This window comes from Triticum aestivum, chromosome 3A (assembly GCF_018294505.1).
Source record: "Triticum aestivum cultivar Chinese Spring chromosome 3A, IWGSC CS RefSeq v2.1, whole genome shotgun sequence".
Lineage (NCBI taxonomy): Eukaryota > Viridiplantae > Streptophyta > Magnoliopsida > Poales > Poaceae > Triticum > Triticum aestivum.
In genome coordinates, this window is record NC_057800.1 from 47,288,387 (window position 1) to 47,296,557 (window position 8,171).

Below are 8,171 nucleotides of genomic sequence, written 5' to 3' on the forward strand. Positions count from 1 at the left end.
CAAATGCTTCATGGCCACCTCGTCGTTCCCACCACCAATCTGAACTGCCACTCGGTAGTCTTCAAGCCAAGTTTCAGGCTTAGACTCACCAGTGAACTTGCTGACTCCTGTTGCCAACCTGAAATTGGGAGGGATAACTGCGGCTCTGATAGCTCTGCTGAAACATTCAGGACCAGAAACATGCACTCGACTGCTTGTGGGTACATCTCTGTCGAGTCCACCTCGATGGGCTCTGTTCCGGTCAACCAACCCTTGCACGATAATGGATCGCGCGTCGAAGCCTGGTTCTCTGGGGTCGACTGGAACCCTACGCCCTGTACTGTACTGACGCCTATCATCTGGCTGCCGAGGAGCGTAAGACCCACCCCTCGGAGGGGAATAGGGCACTCGACGCCTATCATCTCGGTCGAGTCTGTCGCCATATTGATCTCGCCGATTCTCGCGCCCTTCACGCCGCGGAGGCGATCTGGGGCTGTGAGCCGACTGAACCGTATTCACAGTGACGGATCGACTGTGAATTCTGTTGCGCGACTGAGACACGGCTGAATTCTGATCTCCTGCTGCCCGGAGCAGATCCCTGATCTGCAGCAAACCTCTGCCAGCTTCCGACTGCGAAGGCTGGATGGACTCTGCTATACGGGTCGCAGCTGCTAAATTCTGAATTGGGGTTCGATATACCTGAGTTGGCGGGAAGAGTTGACGTCGACTGGTGTCGGGAACTCGTTGCCGCGCGCGCTCGTCGAGTGCTCGCTGAAGATTCTCCAGTCGAGTGCGCTCGGCCAAATTGGCCAGACGCGCCTCCTCCAAGGCACGAGCCTCGGGGGTTTCTCCTGCGATGGGAATACGCAGGGGATCCTCGTTCCTGCGGCGAAGTTCCTCTCTTTGCAGAGAGTCGAGTGGCTCGGGCTGGTACTCTTCGTAGCCTCGTGTAGGGTCGCCGCCGTCACCTGCTCCACCACCACGGGCGAAGCCAGGAGGACTGTGGGGCCCGTCGACCATCAAGATTTCCGCCGCTGGATCACTGCTACCGCACTCGGATGCAGTCTCTACGGAGCCAGTCGACTGATCGAACAAGCCGTAGAGAGGTTCGTCGGGCTCGATTGCCGCAACTTGGGTGGTGGCCGATTGGCGAGCCACCGCGTGCCTCACCCATCGCTGAAGCCTCGACCGGCCCGAGCGCTTGCGCCGGCGGAATACCGGGAGGGTGGACGATGGAGGAGCCGACCGATACTGGGTCGACGGTTGCCGCAGCAGAACGCCGCGGACATATGCACGAAAATGCGTCGCACCGCGGACGGGGAGCGCATCAACGTCGAGTGGAGCCTCATGGAGCCACGCGGAGTCGTCGGCGATGAAGGTGAGAGTGCCGAGACGGATCTCTTGACCCCCGACCAAAACTCCAACAGACACCATGATGAAAGTACTCGGAAGAATTGCAACTTCTCCACAAAATCGCTAAAACACCTGCCCCACGGTGGGCGCCAACTGTCGTGGTTCTAAGCCTGACAGTAGAGTGGGGGGTAGGTATTGAGAGGCAAGGTCCTAGCTATGGAGAGGTTGTAAGCACAAAGGATGTACGAGTTCAGGCCCTTCTCGGAGGAAGTAACAGCCCTACGTCTCGGAGCCCGGAGGTGGTCGAGTGGATTATGAGTATATGAGTTACAAGGTGCCGAACCCTTCTGCCTGTGGAGGGGGGTGGCTTATATAGAGTGCGCCAGGACCCCAGCCAGCCCACGTAGGAGAGGGTTTAAGGTGAGTTAAGTCTGGGGCGTTACTGGTAACGCCCCACATAAAGTGCCTTTACTATCATAAAGTCTACTTGATTACAGGCCGTTGCAGTGCAGAGTGCCTCTTGACCTTCTGGTGGTCGAGTGAGTCTTCGTGGTCGAGTCGTTCAAGTCAGTCGAGTGTGTCCCTCGTTAGTCGACTGGAAGGCGACTTCTTCTGAGGGTGTCCTTGGGTAAGGTACTTAGATCAGGTCCATGACCCTACCCTAGGTACATAACCCCATCAGGGCGCGCCCTCCACCCTCGTGGCCAGGTGCTTGCTCCCCTGTTGTGTTCTCAGTGCCAGATATTCTCAAATATTCCAAAAAAATCATATTTAAATTTCAGGGCATTTGGAGAACTTTATTTTTCAGGGTATTTTTTTGCATGGATAATTCAGAAAACAGACAGAATATACTATTTTTGCTTTTTTCAACTAAATAACAGAAAGTAAAAAGAGGGTACAGAGAGTTGTGTTTTCTAAATTCATCCATCTCATGCTCATCAAAAGGAATCCACTAACAAGGTTGATCAGGTCTTGTTAACAAACTCATTCCGAATAACATGGAACCGGAGAATTTTCGAATAACACTAGGTTACCTCAATGGGGATATGCACATCCCCAACAATAAGAATTGTTGGGGAACATAGTAATTTCAAAAAAGTTCCTACGCACACGCAAGATCATGGTGATGCACAGCAACGAGAGGGGAGAGTGTTGTCTACGTACCCTCGTAGACCGGAAGCGGAAGCGTTATAACAACGCGGTTGATGTAGTCGTACGTCTTCACGGCCCGACCGATCAAGCACCGAAACTATGACACCTCCGAGTTTTTGCACATGTTCAGCTCGATGACGATCCCTGGACTCCGATCCAGCAAAGTGTCGGGGATGAGTTCCGTCAGCACGACGGCGTGGTGACGATCTTGATGTTCTACCGTCGCAGGGGTTCGCCTAAGCACCGCTACAATATTATCGAGGATTATGGTGGAGGGGGGCACCGCACACGGCTAAGAGATCAATGATCAATTGTTGTGTCTCTGGGGTGCCCCCTGCCCCCGTATATAAAGGAGTGGAGGAGGGGGCCGGCCAAGGAGGGTGGCGCGCCCAAGGGGGGGAGTCCAACTCCCATCGGGAGTAGGACTCCCCTTTTTCCTATTAGGAGTAGGAGAGGAAAGGAAGAGGAAGGAGGGAGGAAGGAAAGGGGGGCCGGCCCCCTTCCCAATTCGGATTGGGCTTGGGGGGGGGGCTCCCTTGATCCTTTCCCCTCCTTTCCACTAAGGCCCAATAAGGCCCATATACCTCCCGGGGGGTTCCGATAACCTCCCGGTGATCCGGTATTGTCCCAATCTTACCCGGAACCTTTCCGGTGTCCAAATATAGTCATCCAATATATCAATTTTTATGTCTCGACCATTTCGAGACTCCTCGTCAAGTCCGTGATCACATCCGGGACTCCGAACAACCTTCGGTACATCAAAATATATAAACTCATAATGAAACTGTCATCATAACGTTAAGCGTGCGGACCCTATGGGATCGAGAACAATGTAGACATGACCGAGACACATCTCCGGTCAATAACCAATAGCGGAACCTGGATGCTCATATTGGCTCCTACATATTCTATGAAGATCTTTATCGGTCAGACTGCATAACAACATATGTTGTTCCCTTTGTCATCGGTATGTTACTTGCCCGAGATTCGATCGTCGGTATCTCAATACCTAGTTCAATCTCGTTACCGGCAAGTCTCTTTACTCGTTTCATAATACATCATCTTGCAACTAACTTATTAGTTGCAATGCTTGCAAGGCTTAAGTGATGTGTATTACCGAGAGGGCCCAGAGATACCTCTCCGACAATCGGGGCGACAAATCCTAATCTCGAAATACGCCAACCCAACATGTACCTTTGGAGACACCTGTAGAGCACCTTTATAATCACCTAGTTATGTTGTGACGTTTGGTAGCACACAAAGTGTTCCCCCGGTAAACGGGAGTTGCATAATCTCATAGTCATAGGAACATGTTGTAACGCCCCGAGCCCGGTGCTTCAGATGCCTTCCTTGTTTTCCGAGTTTCGTCGTGTGATTTGTTTTATTTGTTGCATTCATCCTTGCATCATGTGCATTGCATCATGTCATCATGCCATCATATCATTAATTTTTAAAACCTCAACTAAATAAATTGTATGGATTTTTCGATCCATTTAAATTGAGGGAATTCACTCGTGATTTCTCTTTATAACATATTAAAGCCTCTCAATATTATTAGGGAGCTATAATAAAATATTCCATTTTAGGAATCACCAAAACACACTTACAAAATAATTTCGTTCATTTTCTGCTTCAAGTTTGGTCTCCAACCTTGCCAATATTTATTTCATCATTTTCCGGAGCTCCACCAAAAATCCGAACATTTTTGGACCTTCCTTTTACCAAGTCCTAGTTCAAACCCATTTGAATTAAATTCGAATGAGTTTGAATTTAAATCTTTCAATCGTGGCCTTTCTATTTTTCTTGGAACAAGTGTATTTTTTGCGAGTTCGGAAAATAATCCCCGTGTCCAACTTCTTCCTCTAACCTCCTTTTCTTTTCTTTCTCATGTCTGTTTTTTTCCTTTTCTTTTAGTAGTGAGAGAGATTCCAACCTAAGCCGGCCCAAGGCCCAGCCGGTGCCCCTCTAACCCTAGCCGCAGCGCCCGATCCCCATCTCTCCCTCTCGTCTCCCTCTCCTCCCTCGCGCCGCCAGAGGAGCCCATCTCCTCGATCTTCCCCTTCCCCTCCTTTGCGCCCCATCTCTCGCTCGATCCCGCACGCAGGAGCCCCACGCCCGATCCCCATCATCGCCGTCGTGCCCCGTCCACCAGGAACCGCAGCTCGCCGCGCCCTGCTTCTCCTCCCCTTGCTCCCGCGCTCCGCCCTCGCCGAAGAAGAGAGCCAGGACGGAGCCCCGTTGGCCTCCTCCGCGAGCTCGCCTGCCCGCACGGCCATGGCGCCGCCGGCCTCCTTGGTTCACCCGCGCCCCGCTGCCGAACCTTCTCCGCCTCGCGCCTCCACCTCCGTCGCCTGCACCCGTTCCCCTCGCCGGCTTGCCGCCTCCAGCCGCTCCTCTGCAGCTCCTCGCGCCTCCGCCTCGCCCCTCTCAGCCTCCCGCGCCTAACCTCCTCCTCGACGTCGGCCCCGCCACCGAGCACCGCCTCTCTGCGCGGCTCCTTCCCCGCGGCCTCAAGCCCCTCGCCGGAGCTGCGCCCAAGTCCGCCGCCGCATGAAGCCACCAGGCGCCTCGTCCCCTGCCTGGCCCGCTCGTTCTCTGCACGCAGGAGGTGCAACGCCAGCGCCTCGTCTGCCTCCCCTGCTTCTGCCTCGTCCCCGCTGCCGGCAAGCAGCAGCAGCAACCAGGCCGTCCCGCCTCCTCTTCCCCGATGTTGCTGCCTCGCAGGAGCATCCCGAGCCGGAGCTCATCCATGAGCAGATCGAGACGCCTTCTCCCGCTCGTCATCGACCTCGCCCTGCCTCTGTCGTTTCGCCAGATGCCGTCCCTGCTGCTGCTAGACCACCTCGGTGCCACCAGGGAGTGCCATGGCCTCCACCGAGACCCTGGGAATCATCAAGAACGCCAAGTACCACTCATGTCGGCAAGACTCGCGAGTCGGACCCTGAACGATCGACGTCTCCTGGACCATGTACAACTACCGTCGCCCCAAAGACGTTGGAGTCATCAAGTACCTCTCCGAACGAACGTGTACCATTACCGTCGCCATGTACCACTACTTCCACTACGCCCGAATACCGTGGATGCGACAAGTTCCTCTCCGGACATGTACGACTACCGTTGCCAAGATCGCGAGTACCTCTACCATCGCCGTGAACAACTACTTCCCTCGACGACTCGAACCGCTCCGAAAACGCACGCTTCGAAGGTATAACCCCGAGACGCCGTCCGTGGACCGAATGCATGTGTTGTATGAGATGCACCCTATGTTTGCACCGTGCCCGTTTGCTTCATGCACGTTCCTCCTCGTTTTCCATGCCACTAACCCGTGGGAACCCGGTAACCGGGATCACCCCACCATCTCTAGCATGTTCCGCACATCCGCACGCCTTCTTTTGCACCGGTATCTCCATGAGTTACCGGGACCGGAACGTTGCCGTGGCATCATTTTCCGTTTCATCGCCGTGGCACCCTTTTTTGTTCCGCCATGGTGACCAAATGCTTCATAACATGCTCATGTCAACATTTTCATAAAATCGCATAAAACTTGTATATGTCATCCGCATCATGATAACAACATTTAAAATGTTTAAACTTGTTGTTGCATTAAATTGCTAAATGCATATGGGGATTTACCGGATTTGTTGTTTTTATATCCGGCCCCATTTAAATTGTTTAGATGGTATAGTTTATATTATGCTTCACCTCTTGCCATGTTTAACAACAGTTAATATTGTTGGGTAGCTTAAACGAGAGATAACTAAATAATTGATGTGGTGTTCCGTCAACATGCACCTCGTTGCATATTGAGCTCCACTTAACTTGTAGTATTGTTTGTTGCCCTTTGCCATGCCATGCCTCATTAAACCGGACATGCATCATACTTGTTTGTGCATCATGACTTGTTTATGCTTGTGTGTTTACCATGTTGTTTGTTTCTTTCTGGGTTGCTTCTCTCGTTAGCTTCGGTTTCGTTCCGGAGTTGTGAGGATGCGTTCGTCTACGGCCGTTTGTCTTCTTCATGGACTCGTTCTTCTTCCTTGCGGGATTTCAGGCAAGATGATCATACCCTCGAAATCACTATTATCTTTGCTATGCTAGTTTGCTCGCTCTTTTGCCATGCCAATGCTACGATGCCTACCATTTGCTTGTCAGCCTCCCAAATTGCCATGTCAAACCTCTAACCCACCATGTCCTAGCAAACCGTTGATTGGCTATGTTACCGCTTTGCTCAGCCCCTCTTATAGCGTTGTTAGTTGCAGGTGAAGATTGAAGTTTGTTCCTTGTTGGAACATGGAGATGTTGTTCTTTGTTGGAACATGTTTACTTGTTGGGATATCATAATATATCTTATTTAATTAATGCATCTATATACTTGGTAAAGGGTGGAAGGCTCGGCCTTATGCCTGGTGTTTTGTTGCACTCTTGCCACCCTAGTTTCCGTCATATCGGTGTTATGTTCCCGGATTTTGCGTTCCTTCCGCGGTTGTGCTATAATGGGAACCCCTTGACAGTTCGCCTTAAGTAAAGCTTCTCCAGCAATGCCCAACATTGGTTTTACCATTTGCCACCTAGCCTTTTCTTTCCCTTGGGTTCTGCAGACTCAAGGGTCATCATTTTTTTAACCCCCCCCCCGGGCCAGTGCTCCTCTGAGTGTTGGTCCGAACTAGAGTCCTGTGCAGCGCCCCCTCGGGGAAACTCGAGGTTTGGTTTTAGTTGTATGGAGCGCTCATCTGAGTGTGCCCTGAGAAAGAGATATGTGCAGCTCCTATCGGGATTTGTCGGCACATTCGGGCGGTGTTGCTGGTTTAGTTTTACCCTGTCGAAATGTCTTGTTGTACCGGGATACCGAGTCTGATCGGAGTGTCTCGGGTGGAGGTCTATTCCTTCGTTGACCGCGAGAGCTTGTCATGGGCTAAGTTGGGACACCCCTGCAGGGATTTGAACTTTCGAAAGCCGTGCCCGCGGTTATGGGCAGATGGGAATTTGTTAACGTCCGGTTGTAGAAAACCCGAAGTTGACCTTAATTAAAATACATCAACCGTGTGTGTAACCGTGATGGTCTCTTTCCGGCGGAGTCCGGGAAGTGAACACGGTGTTGGAGTTATGCTTGACGTAGGTTGCTCTAGGATCACTTCTTGATCGCTACTAGCTTCACGACCGTGCCTTGCTTCTCTTCTCGCTCTCTTTTGCGTATTTAGCCACCATATATGCTAGTCGCTTGCTGCAGCTCCACCTCATTACTCCATCCTTCCTATTAGCTTAAATAGTCTTGATCTCGCGGGTGCGAGATTGCTGAGTCCCCGTGGCTCACAGATACTTCCAAAACCAGCTTGCAGGTGCCGATGAGTCCGTGCAGGTGACGCAACCAAGCTCAAGGAGGAGCTCGATGAAGATCTTGCCCTTTGTGTTGTTTCGTTCTAGTTGATCAGTAGTGGAGCCCAGTTGGGGTCGATCGGGGACCTTTGTCGCATTTGGGGTTCTTCTTTTATTTTGGTTCCGTAGTCGGACCTTGATTGTATCTGGATGATGTAATGCTTTATTCATGTAATTGTGTGAAGTGGCGATTGTAAGCCAACTATGTATCTCTTTCCCTTATTTATTACATGGGTTGTGTGAAGATTACCTCACTTGCGACATTGCTTTCAATGCGGTTATGCCTCTAAGTCGTGCTTCGACACGTGGGAGAT